General features: G+C 39.7%; 1 protein-coding gene across 9 annotated transcripts in view; it reads right to left on the bottom strand.

Annotated features, from left to right (window-relative positions):
* RAPGEF4 (Rap guanine nucleotide exchange factor 4) overlaps nucleotides 1-21227 on the bottom strand; it is a 284010-nt gene that overhangs the window by 139733 nt on the left and 123050 nt on the right. Inside the window, exon 1 of one of the 9 annotated variants that reach the window (XM_077883038.1) lies at nucleotides 2472-2515. The exons of the other annotated variants lie outside the window; for them this stretch is intronic. The gene's annotated coding sequence lies outside the window, so the exon portion shown is untranslated. Of the gene's footprint in view, nucleotides 1-2471; nucleotides 2516-21227 lie in introns of those variants that run through there. 9 annotated transcript variants of the gene reach the window in all.

The raw sequence follows: 21227 nt of genomic DNA on the forward strand, positions 1-21227 counted from the left end.
AGAGTTTGGTACACATGCTATTTATAAGTATCGAATGTAGTTGCTACACCAGGAAGTTAAGACAGAGTGAAGAAGGCAATTCCAAAGATAACTTTCATTTAAAAGCCTCCCATTGAAATGAATGTTCACCTTTGTTTCAGTGAATTAATTTATCCCAATCTGGTTCTCAAGAGACTAACCCGGGTATGGTTGGTCTTTTGGGGGTGATAACAAAATGTTCTGAAATTGATTGTGGTGATGGTTATGCAGCCTACTGACCGCTATTGAATTGTACACTTGAGTGGGCAAATTGTATGGTATGTGAATTATGCCTCGATAAACCTGTTTTTTTTTTTTTTTTTTTTTTTAAAGAAAACACTATAAGGACTTTAGGATGTGAACCTAACCTACCAAATATATCCACCTGGCTGCTAGAGGGAGGGATCAGAAAAAGATGTGGGCAAGTCATTTTCTGGAAATCCTGGGTGGACCCTGCTGAAGCACACAGCCTGATTCCACCTGCATGAAGTCAAGTCTGACCATCCCTCCAGCAGGCAGCTCCCCACACAGGAACACTGCACACCGGGAGAACTGGCATGTGTAGGTTTCTTTGCGCCTATAGCACGCAGAGCTACGCCTACTTTTTTCAGCATTGGATTTTTCCAAACAAAAGGAGAAACCAAGCACATAAAACCCAACAGTGAATTGATGAGCAACTTTGCATATATATAGAATTTCCAGGCAATAAAGCATGCTCTCCAACAAGCTTGTCTTTGTTTGGAGGAAAATTATGCTTTGCTTTCTCACAATGCCCTCTGCCAAGCCCAGTGTGCCCTCCTAATTTAAATTAGTCTTGCAATTGTATGATCTTTCCAAAGGAAACTAATTTTCACTATGCTCATTCAGGGAACTTAACCAGAACTTGAATTTTTTTGGAGGGGGAGGTGGCAAGCCACATAGTAAGGTTTTCTGCTTTGCCACAATCCTAAGATTAATCATTTTCTGAATATCTATAAATATTATTTTGATTATGTGAATGGCTTTAAATAGCTGTTTATGAAAAACTCACAATACTGTAAGTCTGCAAAGAAATAAGCCTAATATAAAATGTGAGCAAGAGAATTAAACACAAATTGCACAATTATATTCTAATTTGTAGATTATAATTCAGTGTGCTATAACGATTTATCCTGAAAACATGCTATCTCAAAAAAAAAACATTAAAAACTGATTAAGATAACTTTTCTCACAAATCCAAAAATGCTTCATTCACTGGGTAATTTCCTTCTGTCCTATCTTATGAAGGACATAGCGAATCAAAGACCTCAAAAGGAGGTTAATAAATCTTGACAGCTTCCGCAGGTTCTGTTTTCTTATTGTATGTTAAATTCTGTATGAAGTTCAGCAGTTCACATAATCTGGCATAAAAATGGAAGATTAAAAAAAAAAGTTTAAAACTTTGATTTCTCATAAAATCTCTTAATGGTGTCTCTCTCTCATTGCTGGGTTATTTCCCAGAAAAGACTCCATTTTCACTATGATTTTCCAAAATAAATCTGATAGAAAAGGATATTAAGGCAATTGGAAATGTGAGAAATCTGATCAAAAGTGGGTTAATTTTTTAAGTTGTTATAACTATATAGCTTATTCTATAAATTCATAATCTGGACAAGACAATCATTCTGAATGACTTTGGGGCAAATTCTTGTTGGCTTTTTTTCTCTGGGTGGGGTGAGTGTTAGTTTTATTCCTCCTCTCCCCAACCACTTCCTTCCCATATACAAAAACGAGATAATCATCTCTGAATGCCCTTGGTGACCCAAGCATATATATTTTGGGGACAAATTATGTCAGCATAAAATTCAAAATTGGCAGTCTCGGAGAACCAAGTTAGAAGTAGATTTGCTGTGTTTAAAATTAAACCATTTTAGTAGTAACTAAAATCGCAGAAAGTTGTGAACAAAACCTCAGGAAATACGTCTTTTTTGGCCTGTTCATGTGAGTTACAAATCAACACATGTGGTTTATCTCAAGTGAAGCATGCACTGTGGACTTTCACCAAAAACAGAGTTGGTAGAAAGCACTCAACCCTTAGATGGGAAGGCTACTAGGGTAAAACAGGATCTCAGACTCCTTGCAAATATCCACTGGCTCTATTTTCTAGCAGTTTGCCAATGGCAAGTTTGAAAAAGCCAAACTTTTAATTAAAAGCTATGGAAAAGTAGTATGCCACATGCTAAAACACACACAAAAAAGCCTCCCAAACCCCCCAACCAACCAAACAAAAAAGCCCCCACCAGAATGACTCACAACAGGACAGGAATCAAGAGTAAGTGCTAAAAGCAGAATCCAGCTGTTGTCTCAAAAAGATTAAAAACAAAGAACAGAAAACATGAAAGCAACAGGGCTGCAGGGATGCTACCACAGAGCATTTAAAACAGACCCACAAAGTAACAACAAATCACTCCTCTCTCCCACCTTCCCTCACATACCAGAAGCTATAGGAGCTCTCTAGAGAAAATTCAAAACACAGTTCTTCTGTTTGGTATTCTTTGAAGACGACTCAATGTACAAAGCATCAATCAGCCAATGAACACGCAGAAAGTTCAAGACAGTTCAAGTCCAATTTTATGATAATTGTTATGCAATGCTCATTGCCCACTTCAAAGGCCAAAATAGTGTGTGCAGATGCCTGTGTAAGAATGAGTGTTTTTTAAAAGGTTGGTACAAACTGGAATAAGAAAACAGATGGCAAGACATTGATACCATTATTTTGGATTTCTCTGAAATGCCCCCTCAAAGCAATGACAGATTTCAGCACCTGCTTATCACAAAGTCACAGATGAGTTTTCTCTTCTCATTAAATCCTCATTCTTGCAGTCAGTCTAATAGCTTATGGCAAACTAAATTTCCATTCAGATTTAAATGAATGTATCATTTTTTTCCTACTTCTCCGGACAGAGTCATTTATATGTGCTTCCAAAATAAACCTTCCAGGTTTTTTTCTTTCACCTTTTACGAAATAACTTTTCTACTCTCTCTCAATAAATCCTTTTCCCTGGAATAAAAAGAGAAAGAAGGAAAAGTGTAAGACCTAGAACTGGAATTTTGTAAAGCTTAGCTCTGTCTACTGTAAGCCTTGCAGTAAAAGGGAGCTTAAAATTTGGAAGAAAGCAACACTGTAAAGTGCAAAGAATCTGGAATCCCTTGCCAGATATATACAACTGTGAAGTGTCTGTTTTTATTTGAAAGCATCCATAATGAAGTTGTAAATGAACTTAAAAAGGCCTTTCTACAGATCTGTATAGGCACCCTTCCGACTCTAACATTCTCCATAGACTACTCCACATCAAATAGGCAGTGAGCAGGTTCCTTAAAACAGAGAAAGAAGTGAAAAAAAAAAAAAGGTGGATGGCATAGTAGTTTATGGGTAAGGCTAGGGATTACTCTGGAAATTACATAGAATGGACAACTGTGACAGGTCCAGCCTACAACACATCCTTTGGGTGCAAAGAGAGGTTTTCTCTGATTCTTCATGTCTTTACATTCAAGGGTGTAAAAGAGATCCTTGCAGTACTGAAGTAAAGCAAGACTTTTCAAGTAGCATCTTTGACAAGGATTTGGGCAGAATCTTCTGCTGGCTGGGACCTAAACAATCAGACCGAAGCACTGTAAATGTCAATATTCAGATGAGCAGGGCTGAAACTAGAAGTGCATTTTGAGGCAAAAAGCTGATGGAATTTGACAACTGTGTCTGAAAGGACTCAAGTTTCAGCAAAGGTGCTTTAGCTGCATACACATTTCTTCAAGCCTTTCAGGCAATCATGGAGCCCTTTCTTCTGAAGAAGACATAGAAAGTTAAGATCTGCTTTGAACACATGTATCATATAGAACAGGACAGCAGTTAATACCCTGTACCCCTGAGGCCCTAACTAAATCAAGAAGTTTATTTTGGAAAAATAGAAATACAGTTGTCATAACATTAAAGAGAATAACAACTAAAAAAAAAAAGAGTTTAGAATCCTGAGTCAAAGCCTTGTGCTCTACTCCCATGGTTAGGGGCAGTCATCTGTGGAGTTGCTCTGCAAAGTGCTATTGTTTCACGATATTTCAGGAATGCTCCTGGGATGCCTGGGTGGCTCAGTGGTTGAGCGTCTACCTTTGGCTCAGGGCCTGATCCCAGTGTCTGGGGATCGAGTCCCACATCGGGCTCCCTGCATGGAGCCTGCTTCTCCCTCTGCCTGTGTCTCTGTCTCTCTCTCTGTGTATCTCTAATGAATAAATAAATAAAATATTAAAAAAAAAAAGGAATGCTCCTAAGCCCCTCACCAACTTCCACTGTCTTTCACATGAGACGTCAGGTGGTGGCTTTCATCTCTTGGTTCTGAGTGAATCTCAAACTGTGCCCCAGCCCGTGCAGGTGAGTGTGTCTTAGCCAGCTTCCCCCTGTCTTGTCACACCCTTCCTCGCTTTGCCCAGCTGGCTTTCACCACTCATCCTTCCCAGCCCCTAATCACGGATGCATAACTGACCACTGCCATTGTGCTCTCATTATATTCTGTGTAGACTTCTAGCATCAAGTCTTTCTGGTGGACCATATGCTCCCATTAGGCAGGAAGCACACTTTACCCTTCTGATTTTCACGTTTGGTTATCAGCTCAAAGTTTGAAGATCTGTACACAAAAGAATGCCATGCCTGAACTCAGACACCCAGAAGGCTGGCACATGTGCATGCTAGCCTGGCCTACACTGCATCCTATTCATTCTCTGGGCATCTTTTAATTTGTATTCCCCTGAAAGAAGAGCTTGAAACTGGGACTTACATGCATCTTTTTTGGGAGGTGAACCCAGGAAGCAGGAGTGAAGGGCAGGAACACTGAGGCAAGGAAGGAGGGAAAGACAGTATGGCTGTGTTACTGAGCTGGTTTTCTTACTGGGGACTCTTGGAGAATGCATCCCAGAGTTCTGTCTCCAAAGCACAGGAGTCTGGAGATTTATCTACAGACTTTCACCCTCCATTATTTGAAGGGTACCTCCAGAGCACTAACTTCCCCCAAACTTCCCAACTGTCCCGAGGTTAGGCTGTGCAAGCTCTTGTGGGTTAGGAAGAAGTCCTGAGGTGTGAGGCTGGGAATAGCTTATGTGGGGCATTGACGGGCGCAGGAGCTGTCCACCCCAGCTGCAGCTGAAATGGAAGGTAGGCCACGAACACATTTAACTAAAGTCACTAAATCAGGCCTTACATCATCTTTTCCAGGATTATGTAGCTAAATAAATAACTTGATTCCAAAACACAATCCATTAATCCATAAAAAGAAAGTGCTTCATGGATGATGTGGACGTCCTAGCTAGACCTTCAGGATGGAGTTCCCAGGAGACCAGGTAGCTTTGCCAGCTTATACTCAGTAACAGCACCCCCCACCATCACCAACCAGCCCTAATTCTCACCCTCTACCTTCCCTTCCATCCCCCATCATTCATAGGGCAAAGGGCAGAGAACTGATATGCATCCTTTCTCACTCACTATGATTTCTTTTTACCATGTAAATCGGTCTTGGTCACTTCATAAAAATGAGTGAGGGGAAGCAGCAGAGGAAAGGAGGGCCCTGCTGCTCTGAATAAGTTCAAACATTTAAAGATAGCTTCCCATCTCCTCTCTCTCTCTCTCTCCCTCTGGCTCTGATAATTGGTTAGGAGGAATTCCTATCCACCTTCCATGTTGGGGGGATCTATAACCAATGACAGCAAACTGATACTACTTAGCTTTCTCCAAGTATATCTGATAAAGCTTCTTGCATTCGTTGTCACCAGAATTTTCTATGCTAGTGGGAAAAAGGGCAGACCAACTGCAGTTTTTGCTATTTTTTTACCTGAACCTCTGTACTACAGTTTCTTTATTGGGTAAGGATGACGTCAGGCACCCACCCGCTGCTCTTCTGTGTGCGTGCACCCTCCATTGATGCACCCCATCTGCTCTGCTCCCACCACGCAGAACAACTGTCAATAAATTTGGCCCTTTGTTTCTTGCAATCAGTCCCACTTTTCCAACATGAGCCTTTTAGCTTCATACTGGCCCGGAATTTTGAGATACACAGATGTCAAGGCAATGAGACGAAGAAAAGGGACACAGAATCAGAAATCAAAGCTGGCTTCTAAAGAAATGTCTTTTATGGAGGAGCACAGAGCATATTTAGGGTGGTGGAAATACTCCGTATGATTCCACAATGGTGAATACATTTGTCCAAATTCTTGTGATGTATGGCAGGCAGCAAGAGCAACATTTTTAAAGTTCAGGTAAGGTCTTAAGTAAAAAAGGTACGAAAAGCTATAAAATCCAGGCTGGCTTCAGGGATGTGGGACCCACGCAGCCACGCCAAGTCCTACATTCAAAAGGGCCCTGTGCTTAGTTTAATGCTTGCTGTTATCAGCTCAGAATTCTTAATAATTTTTAAACAAAGGCCCCATATTTTCATTTCATGTTGGACAAATTATGTATCCGGTCCTGAGTAAAAGAATAGGAAATGTGAGACAAGATCATTCCCTTGTAGGCTAAAGCATAGCAAGGAAGTATTTGCAGGGATATTCTCAGAGCACTCACTCCCTGCTTCTCACTGACTCATGGTAAGTGGTCTCTTTTGGTTTAAAGATGCTCAGAATTTCAGATTTCCACGTGCCTTGTCACATGCATCCAGTGAACTGGCATGTGGGGTGAGGAGGACAGAGGAGGGAACAAGTATCCTGGTAGAGTAGCCCTGAGAATAGGAAGTCTTATGGATGAAGTTCTAAGTGCATGGTATTCTAAACCCCCTTCACTGCTTTTTCCTCATTTGCAAAGTGGGGGAATAATACCTCAAAAAACAGCCAATGTCACGCTTCAAAGTAAGATTCACTTGTGTAAAGCCTAACTTCATTGTTAGAAAATGCTTGGAGGGTCTCCTGTAGTAACAGCCTGACTAGAAATCTACTTTCCTAAAACAGGGCAGAAGAAGCAACAAAAGTCTCCCAGTGGTCCCCAAGGACAGCTGTGGAAATGGCTGTCGCCAGTCATCCAACTCCTGACTCTGAGCCTTGGCTCTTATCAGTCATCAAACTTCCTCTCCTTAAATAGAGCCACTGCAAATGTCACCACCAGCTTTCCTAGGACAAAATCAGGGATTTGGCGTCAGAACCTCAGCTGCCAAAATAAAAACCCTCTAAATCACTTTCCGTTCCTGCCTTACATGTTCTCTGTTCACTGTTTACCGTTGTGATGGTTGATCAAGTCTTGCTTTCAATCCTGCAGGAGTTGGCTCTGGTGGCTTTTTAGCTTGACAGCTGAAAACTATGAAAGCATATATTATTCTTTCTTTTAGGGCCAGAGAAAAATAGCCAGTACACCCAAGGGCATTCTCCCAAAAACCTAGTGGACAAAACTCCAGATGTATAGAACAACCTTAAATAGTTTTGCAAGCTATAGTAAGTTTTCCTTGACAAAATCTTCTAAGAGAATTCGTTTATTATCTAGAAGTTTAAATATTGGCTTTGACCTGAATTTTACAAAATGTCTATCCATATTTTAAAAACTTTCTTGCTGACTGACACTAAAAAGTATTAAGCCAGACACAATCAGAGATGTACTGGTTAGCCTGAATGTATGTATATATATAATTTTTTTTATTTAAGCACATCCTTGTGCATAGACATGTCCTCTTAGGAAACCTTGTTCCGTCAGTGAAAACTGCAAGTTGAAATGACCTCCATGGGAGAAGAGGCACTTGTTATTTGGATGCAATCCTAATTACAAAGTAGCTTGATGAACAGAGACCAAATACTGCCCATGTTTATAGCAACAGGACATAATTTGGTCTCTCAACAATTGAAATCTGTTTGCAAGCAAACAAGACCTCTTTACTGACATTATTACCATGCATAAGTATCATTGCCAAAGCTTTAACAATGAAAATCCAGCAAAAATGGATTTCTTTCATTATAGAACATGCCCAAAAGATGTTAAAAGCCCATTAACTTGAAAGCGGACAGTGTCATGTGACCTCTTCCGCAAAGTAGTAAGGAAAAAAAAGTTGAGTGCCATGACTCTTAAAATGTAACTTTATAAATATTAAAAAAGAGATTTTAGTTTGTGAGTTCTCACTCAAATAGATGTCTGACATGACAAATATGATTTTACTGGTATTTAAAATTAGGTCCAAACTGACTATCAATCTCTGAAATTGCTTGTCAGCACTCACTCTTTCCTTTTGTCTTTTCTTCTTCTTTCCCTTAGTGAAGAGGTGTCTAGGATGTCGATTAAAGTTTATCCTTATCACCCCATAAGCGGTTACCAGCCCCAGGAAGATGGACAACTGGGCTCTTCGCCAGATCAAATTTCCCCCATTAGGGAGTGGAGAGTATGAAACATCCAGCAGGTAACTGGCTCTAGCAACATGAAATCACTATCACTCAGACAAATGTGGGAAACTCTTGAAAAAAGATGCTTTCCATCTTGAATTCGATCTTTCACAGAAGAGAAGAAAAATATTAAGTTGGTCGTAGCAAGCCAGGTCATTAAAACTGCTATTGCAAAGGCCGTGATGGAGTCAAAGCAAGTTTAAACATTCAACATTTACAGACAAAGGTAGAAATGGTATCAAGGAATGAGAATCATCCTTATTTACCATAAATAAAAGCTGAGGGAGATAGAAAATCAACTTATTTGTCCGCAAATGAAAGATGGAGCTAATACTAAAATTCTCTGATCTGCTTCCTGCCCGCCAACATATTCCCTGCTTCTTTGACTACGGAAATAAGTATTAACAATTTTACTAAGCAGTTCACTCTCCAATTAACACACTGTGTCTAGAGAATCCCCACCAACGGTCCCTGTGAGGTGGCGCTTACGAGTCAGCTTGGGTAAGTCCTCTCTTTTTTTCCCATCTGGAAGGGCAGGACAGGGGAAAAGTAGAGTGAGAATAATTCTTAAACACTTTACAATTAAAAATTCTGTAATTCCTCCAACTGCTCTATGTGTCCCTGTTTTAACACCATGCCTTTCCTGTGCACTGGCTAATAACATGCAACCCTCTGACATTAATCAGCCTTCTTGGTACCTACTAGGTGCTAAGCACCTGGGAGATACACTGAATAGAGATATAGAACCGTATCCCCTACAGCTTATACTCTAGTAGGAGATAAAGAAAAAACTAGGAGTTATGACACAAAAAGCAATATAAGTGCTTTAACACACATCTATACACAGTGCTATGGAAACTCAGAAAAGGAAAAAAAATGCATTTGTGGAAATTCAGAAGTTTTACAAGGGAGATGAAAAACCAAGCAGGGCGTTGATAGCTTGCATGAGCTTTCTAAGCAAGAAAGGGGGGAGTACTTTTCTAGGCAGAGGGCACAGTATGTGCAAAGGCTCAGAGACATGAAAAAGTTTGACCGGAAGAGGAAATGGTGAGAACAGATGATCATGGTTAATATAAGGAGTTTCCTAGAGCAAGACCAGCAAATTTTCTTCTGTGAAGTGACAGAGAGTAAATACATGCAAGCCATACAGTCTGTCACAGTCACTCACCTCTGCCATTAACCTAAAAGCAGCCACGGATAATACTTGAATAAATGTGTGTGGCTGTGTTCCAATAAAATTTGTTTATAAAACTAGGCAGCATGTTGATTGGGCTCACAGGCCTTCGTTTTATATCCCCCATCCTAGAGCATCACAGGAGATAATGTTATAAAGGCAAGTTAAAATCAGATCCAAGAAATTCCTCTGGGCATTACAGAGATGCTTGAGGAATTATTACTTTTTTTTTTTTTTTAGTAAAAGTGATAAAATTTGTATGTAAAAAAATGACAGAAACAGGGAGTATATACATTTTTTGCACCCCATATCATTAAAATAAAAGCTGTTATTTTTACTTCATTATACACTGATATTCTAAAAGTAAATCTAGCTAGGGCATGCTTTCCCCCAAAAATATAGAAGTGGGATTCTTTTTAACTAAGTAAGCATCTGGAAAACACTTTATATAGTACACATCACATTCCACTTGGTCTGAAACACCTGGCCAAAAAAAAGGATAGTAAAATCTTTACTCTATAGTAAGAGCATTGATATAAAACTAGTAAACATTACCATGGAGATAGGAATCTGACTTCTGTCTGATAAAGAGCTGTAAGGTGGAACTACATAATTATCTACAGGTCTGGAAGTGTGTTACTTACTACGAATAGCACTGCCACATGCACATACAAAATACACAAAAGAAGGGGAAAATAATAAGGAAAATGGGTAACATTCTCAGAAACTTTGTTTCGAGTCACATAGTAATAAATATTGATTTATGGCTGTTTTTTGTCAGGGGCTGTGTTGGGTGCCAGGTCACAAAAATGAGCAAGAGACTTCTTCTTCAGAATTGATAGTCTAGAGGAGGGCTCAGCAAACATTTTTATAAAGGTCTAGATAGCAAATATTTGAGAATTTGGGCGATCCGTATGGTCTCTGCTGCAAATACTCAATTCTCTGATTGTAGCCCCAAACCACCCATAGATAATATGAAAACAAATGGGTGTGGCTGTGTTCAATAAAGCTGTAATCATTTGCAGATCCCTAGTCTAGAGAAAGACATTAAATATATCATAAAAAATAAGTCATATCATTGTAAATATGCAAAGCTCTTGAAGGAGAGGCACATGCTAGGGACACGTGTTAGAGGGACTGAACTAGGCTGGAAAGGTCCAAGAAGGTTCCTGTGAAGCTGAGAATGTGAAGGAGTGGGTAAGCCAGATAGTGAGAAAGAATAGCCCAGACAGAGGAAGAGCAGGGCAGGGAAGCAGAGACTAGGAGCTGCGGGGTGGGGAATGAAAAATGAAGAGAAATCCCTAGTGGAGGCATCTGGAAAACACTTTACATAGTACATCTCCGATGCAGCTGGAGTGCAGGAGCAGCTAGGCCATTTAAGGACACTAAGCTGCAGCAGCGATCTTGGATTCTATTTTGAGACAAAAGAAAACCATTTAAGGTGTGGAGCTCAGGCAGGACTTGATCAATCTGCATTTCTAAGAGATTTCGAGGTTTCTGGGTTCGAAGCTGGAACCCAGAATGGTATAGCAGGGGAAAATTCTATCTTAGGTTGGCTTCCATTGAGAACACACCCTGAGACAAGGCCTTGGGTTCAGAGTATATTTGGGAGGTGATCTCTGGAAGCACATGTATGAAAGTGGAGAAAGTGAGGCAGGGAAGAGAGAAAAGCCAATAATGGGGATAATGGATATATTAATGAATGGATTACTGCTGCAGGTAACTGGGGCTCCGCCCACTGGGAACCCACTGAGGAAGAGAGTAGGACACACCTTAACATTGTCTTGGAGAGGGTTAAGGAAGCTGGAGCATTTATCCACCAACCCTCACTCCTCATCTGTTGAATGTTGCTGTACAGGCATCAGTCTCTGACAATTTCTGGTTGGCTCGTTGGCTGTGACAATACTTCAGCACCAAAGAAAACTATCAGACAGAAGTAGAGAAACAGAGATGCTCAAGGTAGGAAGATGCCTAAGGGCAGAGGGACAGGCCACTGCCACTACAGATGAATTCAGAAATAGGACAAAGTACATGGAATTGGGCAACAACAGGGTTTGCTATAAATTACTGTTCAGTTTCACTAGAAAGTTGATAAAGCAAGAAAAATACAAGGGATTTTCAAATTCCAAAAAATTTCCTAAAGAAATGTCCCCCTTTTTAACAAAAACTGAAGTCTGCTAAGCTGAAGTATGTTGCATATATTTTATCTGATAAAAGTAATGCTGTATCACAGGGGCCATATTCAAAATATTTAACCGATGACACAGCAAAGGCACTGACCATTCCAAATGGGCCTTGACCTTAAAAAGTCTTTCAGAGCCTACAGGTGTGGACCAGCTGAACACTAGCTCTGCCATATTTTTTAAAAGTGCTCCTGGAGTATGATAGGAATGGAACAGAGAAGGTTCAAATGCAAATGTAGAGCTTAAATAAGAAAGTGCTGCCTGACACAGTGTCACAAGGAAGTCAGAGGGATCTTGGATGAGCTCCTTCAAGAAAAAGCATATCTTCTGGGCAAACTCAGCATTGACATGACAAACATTAATCCAAGACAGGAATGTAGGTTCCAATACGTGAACACCATCTACTGACTGCAAACACAGGTTTTCTAACCAATCTGCCTCCCTGCTGCAAATGGGGAATAAAAGTGCTAGTTATCCAAATTACAGTCCAAGGTCAACATGAGATTAAGGTCTTGTATCTGAAGGTAAAATATTTCAAACCATTTTCATGGCTTCCAACTTGGAGACGCTGTGATTGTAGTGGCCTCCCAGCAAGGAACTGCTTTGTACATTTTAACAGCTCACTGCTGGCTCCCTGGTCCTGGGGTGGAGTTACCTGGGTAGAGTAGAATTTAAACACTGTGATCACAGGTCACTGTTGCAACAAAATTGCTGTGGTAGCAGTTTAGTTACTAGAAGAAGCCTAATCGATGAAGACAAAAATTGGTCTGGTACCAGCTGTTGTCCCAACACCATGTGTCCAATTATTTCACTGACTATATATATCACTCCCCCTCTCTACTCAGAACTGACTCTTATACATGGCTTGTTCTTTTCACTACCCTAAATACAAGTTAAGGAAGAAATGGATGCTCTGCCTTCTTCCATACCATATTTTGCATCTCATTTTTACACTGCCTGAAGTTAGATTTGGGTTGGGCTTTCTGTGGTCCTAAGAACTATGCATGCATTGCTTCTATGGCTAAAGTCCAACCTTAGATATTGCAACTGGAGTACTCTTCCAACCAAACCCACCTTTTCCAAAGACATCTTCTGGGAGAGTAAGAACATCTTCTGGATAAAAACCTAACCAGGTATTTACTCAGCAGACTTTTTCTTAATGGCAGGCCCTATTTTCCTTCTTCTATCACGTGTCTGGCCAACGAGCTCATCTTTCTTTTAAGAGTCTTCCTCCATCTCTGATTTGAATTGTTTTGATCTCTTAGAAGAAAGGTGTGGCCTTAAAGTCCTTGAAGCTGGGGTAGCTTCTTTTTTATATATATAAAACTCACTGATTTAAAACAAGCCTAGTCCTGATGTCTCACCACATGCCTGATCATTTGCTTCCCTGACCTCTATCCTTCCAAAAAAATGGACTATCAGAAGTTAGGCTTAAAATTTAATGATATAACATGGGTAGGTGCAATCATTTGACTTGAAGCCATTAAAAGCAGGAAAATGGCCTGATGTTCCAAGTAGCCAGCACTTCAGAACTCTTGGATCTAGCATGTCTTCCTAACAATGGTGTTGCATCTCACTTAAACTTTACTCAACCTTACAATATAGATAGAACAGATATTATCCTCACATTCACCAAGGAAGAAACTGAATATCCAGGCTGAAGTGACTCACACAGCTATAAATTGCAGGACCAAGATATAAGTACAGACCTTGAGATTCTGAATTCCATATGCTTTCCTCATGGCATACAGCCTCCCCCCTCCTCTACCAGTAGCATCTCATAGTACATTTTGAAATTCTCTGTGGTTTAAATTAAGCCTCCTTGTCTTTCAGATACATGAATTTTAGTCCTAAACAGCTCTTTAAAGTTCCTGCACCCTATTAAACACATAATAAAAAAGGCCCTGAATGGGGCCCATTAACTGCATAATAAAGGCAAAAGTGGGTCCATACTGAAGGCAACCACAGGGTTAGCTAGCCCCAGAGGATGCAGGACTGCAAAGAGGAATTCATTTCAGGTGGATACCCATAGAGGTTTAGAGATTAGGAAGTGAATATGAGAGAGAGAGAAGTGTCAGTAAAAACAAATTCAAAATTGAGAAAGAGAACATTAGCTATATAATCTCTAAGCATTTCATGCTGTGCACACCAGGACAGAAGGTTAGTCCAGAAATAAACTTAATAAATTTAATTTGAGAAGTTTAATATAAATTTAGACAAAATTATTAGATCCACTTAATTATCAACAGCTCCTGATTAAAATCCATAAACACACCACATATGTATTTTAACACTTTCCCATCTGTATGTACAAAAGAGCTTATGGGCAAAATCTATTAGAAAAAGGGATTTCTCCTCTTCTTGGATTACTGAACACCACAGGGTGGTGTTTTCATTACCTATTCTCCCACCTTCCCCCATCGTTCATCAGACAGGAGCTTCACAATGGTTTTATAAAATGTTTTAAATGAGGGTACTTCATTTAAAGGCTGCTGATGAATTTCTCTGATAAGGCATGTATAGAATTCTTTCTCATTCCAGATCCATGGAACTATGATAAACAAAACTGCAAACATGCTGGAGTACCACTAATGCTAGTAATATAATTTTAGCACTTTATAGTAACAAAGTACATGTTAATATAAGTGAAAGTGCTATCTCATTTAAGCCCTACTGACAACTGAGAGTCAATCTTCAAGAAATCAAGTAGCTAATAATCTAGGACTGAAACCCAGTAGCACGGGCTGTTTCTTTCTATTTAGAAGATGTGCTAAAAGCTCTAGCCCAGTCCAAGGGCATTATGTTGAATTCCAGCTAAGACTATAGAACAGAAAATTGGGGCACCTGGGTGGCTCAGTCAGTTAGGCATTCAACTCTGATTTCAGCTCAGATCATGATTTCAGGGATGTGAGATTCAGTCATGTATCAGGCTCTGTGCTCAGCATGGAGTCTGCTTGAGATTTTTTCTCTCCCTCTCCCTCTGCCCCTTCCCCCACTCGCATGCAGTCTCCCTCTCTCTAAAATAAATGAAATCTTTAAAAAACAACTGTAGACAGGAAATAAAACAAAACCTTTCATGTATGGTAGGACTTCATGTGTCACAAATATGTGGAATACTGATGGCAAATAGGAGATAACCAGTATGGAAACTGAAAAAAATCACTCATTTTATTCATTAGAGAGCTCACTGAGAGCCTCATCAAGTCACTCTTATTTATATACAATTAAAACACGCTTGGTTGCCTGATTCCTAAGAGTACAGCATATCAGAAAAGAGAATTTTAGACTGAGAGAAGGTACTAAAAGCAAGCCATTGAGAGTAGTAAGAACTGACAGTTGACCATTTAGGAAGGTCAGACAGAAAAATTCAAGAGGCAGAGAAGCTGGAAAGCCTGTCAACCATACACATGCCTACACACTGGGGCAGTATTTCTCTGTCACGTGCAGGACAAGGACGATCGATTATGAGAATGCTCCTGAGTTGAAGATTAAATTGTTCATTATACTGTTTCAGGAAACAGAAGCCATTTGTAAAAGCTCTATCTCAAAATTAGCTAAATAAGAAACACTTTGGTGTTTAAAGGGGTGAAAGTTAAAGTTGGTCAGAAAACTTGACCAACTAGAATGACTCATACCTTAGTTTCTAGATAATAACAATTGCTAAGAATGAACAATGAATGAACTTGTCTGCGTGCCCTGCTGTTAAAGCTTTGCATTAATTGTCTCACTGAATCCTAATCACCAGCCCAGGAGGTAGATAATTTTGTATTTGGATTTCATAGATGAGGGAACTGAGGAAGAGGGAGGTTAAGGAATTTGCTCCAGTCATCAGCTAGTAAATAGAGGTGCCAGGATTTGAACATTGGCTGTTCACTCCAAAAGCCAAAACACCGAACTAATTAGTTATCTATATTGAACTGTGCCAGTTTTTAACTGTTGTGTTTCTAGGCCTTTCCCTTATTTATATAACCACAGGGATACCCCAGTTCTCAAAAGTTCATTGATAAATCAATTGTTTCAAGTTCAGACATTACATCATTCATTCAGTAGTCATTTCTTGAGCATCGACTGTCAGGGATTGTATTGGTGCTGGAGACACAGAGATGAATGAAACACAACTCCCACCCTGAATGAGCTAACAGGATAAAAGGAAGACTGACACATAAACAATTAATTAACTGTAAAACGGGCATGTATGGAAAGTAACGCTGGTGTCAAGGAAGATGCAGTGCCATGCCTGGTGGTTAGTAGCCTAGAGAAGCGCTTTTTATAGAGCACAAGCTCTCGTGAAACTAAGAATAGCCCTAACCCCCGAGCCTCCCTAAGCTACTCTGAGCTCTAAGTCCACCAAAGCTCTGGAAGCAGCAGGGGAGGGATGTGGACAGTAGGACCCAAGTAACATGTGACGGACTCCCTGATTCCAGCCAGCAAGCGGGCAGGAGATTTCCCTACTCTCTTTAATCTGTAGGTAAGTGGCTGCTTTGACCAGCTATGTACAATGCCTTGCCTCATCTGCAGGCTAAGCAGGTATGTTTCCCAAAAAGTATGGAAAAAAACCTCTCCTGATTCATCATATAAATAGACCAACCACTACCAAAATAAAAAAGGAAAAACTTCCATTACGCCCACCTTTGGTTTCCTGAACAGTCTCTTTGGGAAGCAATTCAGTGTGCTCTTCCCAGAAAACTAAGTTGCAACTTTCCTATTTTTATATAGGTTTGATGAATTTCACAAATAATACATTCTTGTTGTAAAAAAGTTAAAAGAAAGCAAGTTGCCATGTACCCCAGCTGTGGTTTTAGTCCTTCCTGGAAATGGAACAAAGTAGAAATAGGTGTCCTGCAGCTTGCACACACAGAATCCTTCTGTATCTAAACCTCACATGGGCATGAGAATGTCTGGAGGGACGGGAAAGATGAGAATGTGAATTGGGCACATCAGCAACCATTCATCATCACTTTGTGGGTAAGCAGGACAAAGAGAAAAGAAAACGAATGGGGGAGCCTGGGAAGGAGGGACGTAGACAAAAGTGATGGAGGAAAATGAGTCCCAGCACCACCTCTCCATCTCTAGCTATGTGTCGCTGCCTCTTTAACTTTATGCTTTGTTTTTCACACAAGGTGAGTGCAGAATTAATTCATGGGAAGTGCACATTCTAATGCAAAGAGCATGAACTTCAGTAATTCTTTCTAATAGATTCAAAACCCAACTCCCACAGCCAGTTTGTAATGCTGGCTGAATCATGGAGGGGTCATAGATGAGGTTTCTTAATCTATTTGCCTCTATTCTTAGGAATTACCTTAAAGCAAGAAAACAAAAAATAAAGAGGATCTATTCACATTGCAGGCTTTGAGTATGTTTGGGATCACACAGCACTATCTTTTCAGTAATTAGGAGATTCACTGCTCTCCCAAGACAGAAGGTCCTTCATGCCTACTGCTCTCCTGGGTCTTAAGAACAGTTAAGGAAGAGCTTCAGACCAGTCCTTGGCTGGGTGTTTTCCAGGGTGCAGACAGCAATGGCAGAAGGGAGAGGTCTTTACTCTGAGAGGTCAGATCCGAGTGTGCAAGGGGGTTGGGTGAGTTGGTGCCACAGCTCCACAAGATATTAAAAGAAGCCTGGAAGAACAAGGTTTGGCTGGAGTAGGGAGTGGCTTCTTTTCCATATCTTGGACTGGACTTTAAACTCCTTTCTTCTTTCTTTTCTTTTCTTTTCTTTTCTTTTCTTTTCTTTTCTTTTCTTTTCTTTTCTTTCTTTCTTTTTTTCTTTCTTTTTCTTTCTTTCTTTCTTTCTTTCTTTCTTTCTTTCTTTCTTTCTTTCTTTCTTTCTTTCTTCTTCTTTCTCCTTCCTTCCTTCCTTCCTTCCTTCCTTCCTTCCTTCCTTCCTTCCTTCCTTCCTTCCTTCAGATTTTATTTATTTATTTCAAGAGAGAGGCAGAGAAAGAGAGAGCACAAGCAGTGGGGAAGAGGAGAAGGAGAAGCAGACTTGCCACTGAGAAGGAGACCAATGCGGCGCTCAATCTGTGGATCCCCAGAGATCATGACCTGAGCTGGAAGACACACACCTAACTGACTAAGCCACCTATGGGCCACTAAACTCTTTTCTTTAAACTCAACGGCAGCATGAAAATCTTTATTTAAATTGCTGCATTTGTATATATCTTTAGTTTGTGCTAATTGATTCTGTGCAATTGTTGGATTAAGAAGGAAAGGTAGCAACTGAAGGGTCAAGGAGGAAAGACTTGGAGCTGCTTTGATATTTTCTACAAAATACAGTCCCAAGACTGTGCCAAGATTGTAATGAATGGAAGATGAATGAGATGCCTTGGCTTCCCAAGTATTCTCTAATAAATTCTCTTATATTTTAATTGAGTCTTAAATGTGCATGTATATACATACATAGTAGCGCCCCTCTGAACCAAGGTTTCAGTAGGAAACGAGAGTATTTCAAGACAAGATGAAAATAGGATGAATCTTAGAGAGGATTCTTAGGGATCTCCTAAGGCCTAGTCTTGATATCAGCCATCCCTCTTTTGTCTGGCTATATTGAGGATGCAATCATAGACACATTGTATTTACTGTGAAAAAAATCATTGGATTTTGTACTCAATGATTTACACTCTGTCCTCTAAAGTAGCATCTTCAATTAAAGAGCCCCATTACTTCCCCTGAGCTGGTGGTGTATTATAACAATCAATTGCATTTGACTAATGCACCCAAGTAATGGGCATTCAATAAATGTGTTCCAGTCAGTCTGAACTGTTCATAGACAAAGAGAGCCTAAGTGAGATGGGGTTTGCAACACCACTGCTGCTTGGGAAGCTGGAAAGAAAAGCAAGGATTTGCTCAGCTTTTCACTGTCTTGGACAAGATTTCAAAAACATATCTAACTCATGGTAAAGGGAGGGCACATTTGGTGAACAACAGCTTTTATATGCTTGTGCAGCACAGTATGATTTCAACAGAACATACATAAGTATTAAGTCAAACATCATAAAAATATTTTTTAAAGATTTTATTTATTTATTCATGAGAGACACACACACACAGAGAGAAGGAGAGAGAGAGAGAGGCAGAGATACAAGCAGAGGGAGAAGCAGGCTCCATGCAGGGAGCCCGACATGGGACTTAATCCTGGGTCTCCAGGATCAGTCCCTGGGCTGATGGCGGCACTAAACCACTGAGTCACCCGGGTGGCCCAAACATCATAAAAATATAAACCAGGGTTTGGAAACTGGTAGGCCATCCAGTTGGCTTAAAAAGTTCCTTAACCTAAAAGTTGTAAATTATAAAGACAGGCATAACGATGCTAAGATTACTCACCAGAAGCCAGTCCAACCATATACTTAAAAAAAAAAAAAGAATGAAAGTATTGCACATATATGTCTCTGAAGAGTTTTATTAACAGGGGCCAAAAGTACCAGTAAAAACTATCAATAATCAACAAATGTATTTGGTAGAAATAAGAAAGATGAAACAATTTGATTATCTACACTTCTTTTTAAAGAGAAATAGTTGACTCTAGGAGAGAAAGACAAAAAATGTGGAAACTGAGATACAATTTAAAAACTAAATACAGGTATTTTAATTACCCAGTTTTCTCAGAAATTGCATTTTAGACTTATTTTATTTTGGTTCTGTTGTCTTTTAATATCACTTCAAAGGCAGGTAGTATACCAGGAGAAGGATCCAGAAGGCTTGCTCCTGGGCTCTGCTACTGCCTTGCTATGTGGCTCAAACAGGTTGGTTAACTTCTCTAAGCCTCAGTGTCTTTATTCATAAAACCACAAATAGAACAGTAGCCAACTGCCACCCAGCACTACTGGGAGGATTAAACAACCATAGAAGAGTACATGGGAAAGTGTGTGCAATATAGTAATTTCTCAATGAATGTTTTTTTTTTTTTTTAATCCGAAGGGCTTATCCTAGTTTTAATATATATTTGCCTTGGATGGTCATTTGCTTATCTCAATAATGGTATCACCTCAAAATATTGTGGCAACTCTCCTTTAGAATTTCCTTCAGTGCCAAAAGTAATTCATTTCCTCCTTTTGTCAAAAGGTATATAATATCCCTTCAAATGAGATCTAGGAAATGGAGATCTTATTTCTATTTTACACATGAAAGCCCAGCCCAGGCACAGAAGAGTTAAGTGATTTGCTCAAGGATATAAAATGGGTCAGAAGCTGAGATAAATCATCTAGATTTTGTGCCTTGCCCTCCACTACACTCCATCTAACCCTGAACTCTGTGAGGTATTTCTCTGAGTTCATGAAAAGAAATTTCCTATGATTGCCACATTTCACTTGAGTCAGCTCTCTTACCAGCAGACAGCATGCCAATACCCATCAAAACATTCTGGCAAGAGCCTCTACACCTCAAAAACCAGGGCAAATGGAAGGCAAGTGAATTCACAAGTTCCCCTTTTAAGCAACATTCTGAATCCATTCTAAAGTCACCCAAATAAGAAAAGTCTTATTCATGTCTCTCATTCCTGCAAATTAGCAGGGTTTCAGATATGAAAGCCTAGTTTGATAATGACAGAGCCATATGGAAAGAAGTAACTGTCTCTTTTCTTCCTCCTCTTAGAAAATATATGTGACTTTCTGTGAATTCAAAGCAGTGAGATGAAAAAAAATAAAAAAATAAAAATAAAATTAAAGCAGTGGGCCACTGGTCAAGCCACATTTAAGTAAGTTATCTGAACCCTGAGTTAGGCAAGTGTTGTTTATCTTCTTTAATTCTAATAGAAATAAATGTACAAGTTCTATACCAAATTTTAAGTTGAGCTAATGGTGCTATAGCTCTTTTCAAAACATTTCAAAAGTTCTGAATTTTCCCAAACTGCTCATCTGAATAGAATAGCTTAATCTTTAGTATAGCACACATTCAGTTAGATAGCTTTACATAGGATTTTTATAAACTTAAATCTCAATTTATAGATAGGATAAAATCATAAAGTCATTTCAGGAGTAAGAAACAGGCATAAAGGTAAATAACCTCACCTGGCTATATCCATGCATACAGAAGCAGGTTGCTGGAGATATTCCTGGTCATTCTAAAACATTCCACAGCAAATGAAATGAGCCATTGCCATCTAGAATTAATTATATGGGTTTCAGAACTTTGTTACTGAAGCCACAGCCCCATCTTGGGGCTCATCTGCAAGGTTGTGGCCTCTCAAAAACAGGACTAGGAAAACAAATCCTGACATAAACCGATACAGGCCACAGCTGCTTAAGAGGGATAAAAAGCTTAAATATTGAGCTGGCATTTTTTTTTTCTTTCTCCCATGAAGCTTTAAGTCTCCAAAAGTTTAATTGGACTCTCATTTCAAAAGAGACATGATGGATAGCTTCTCAAAACTGGAAACTGGCTTGGTAACGTGTACAGGATATAGATAGAGATATATCAGCTACATACATTTGTAACACAGCATTGTATACAGGGTCACATGTGAAATGCATTTCTGCTATGGGCTGCCTTTCTATGGGATACCATAAA

The sequence above is a fragment of the Canis aureus genome, chromosome 34 (genome assembly GCF_053574225.1).
Source record: "Canis aureus isolate CA01 chromosome 34, VMU_Caureus_v.1.0, whole genome shotgun sequence".
Classification (NCBI taxonomy): domain Eukaryota; kingdom Metazoa; phylum Chordata; class Mammalia; order Carnivora; family Canidae; genus Canis; species Canis aureus.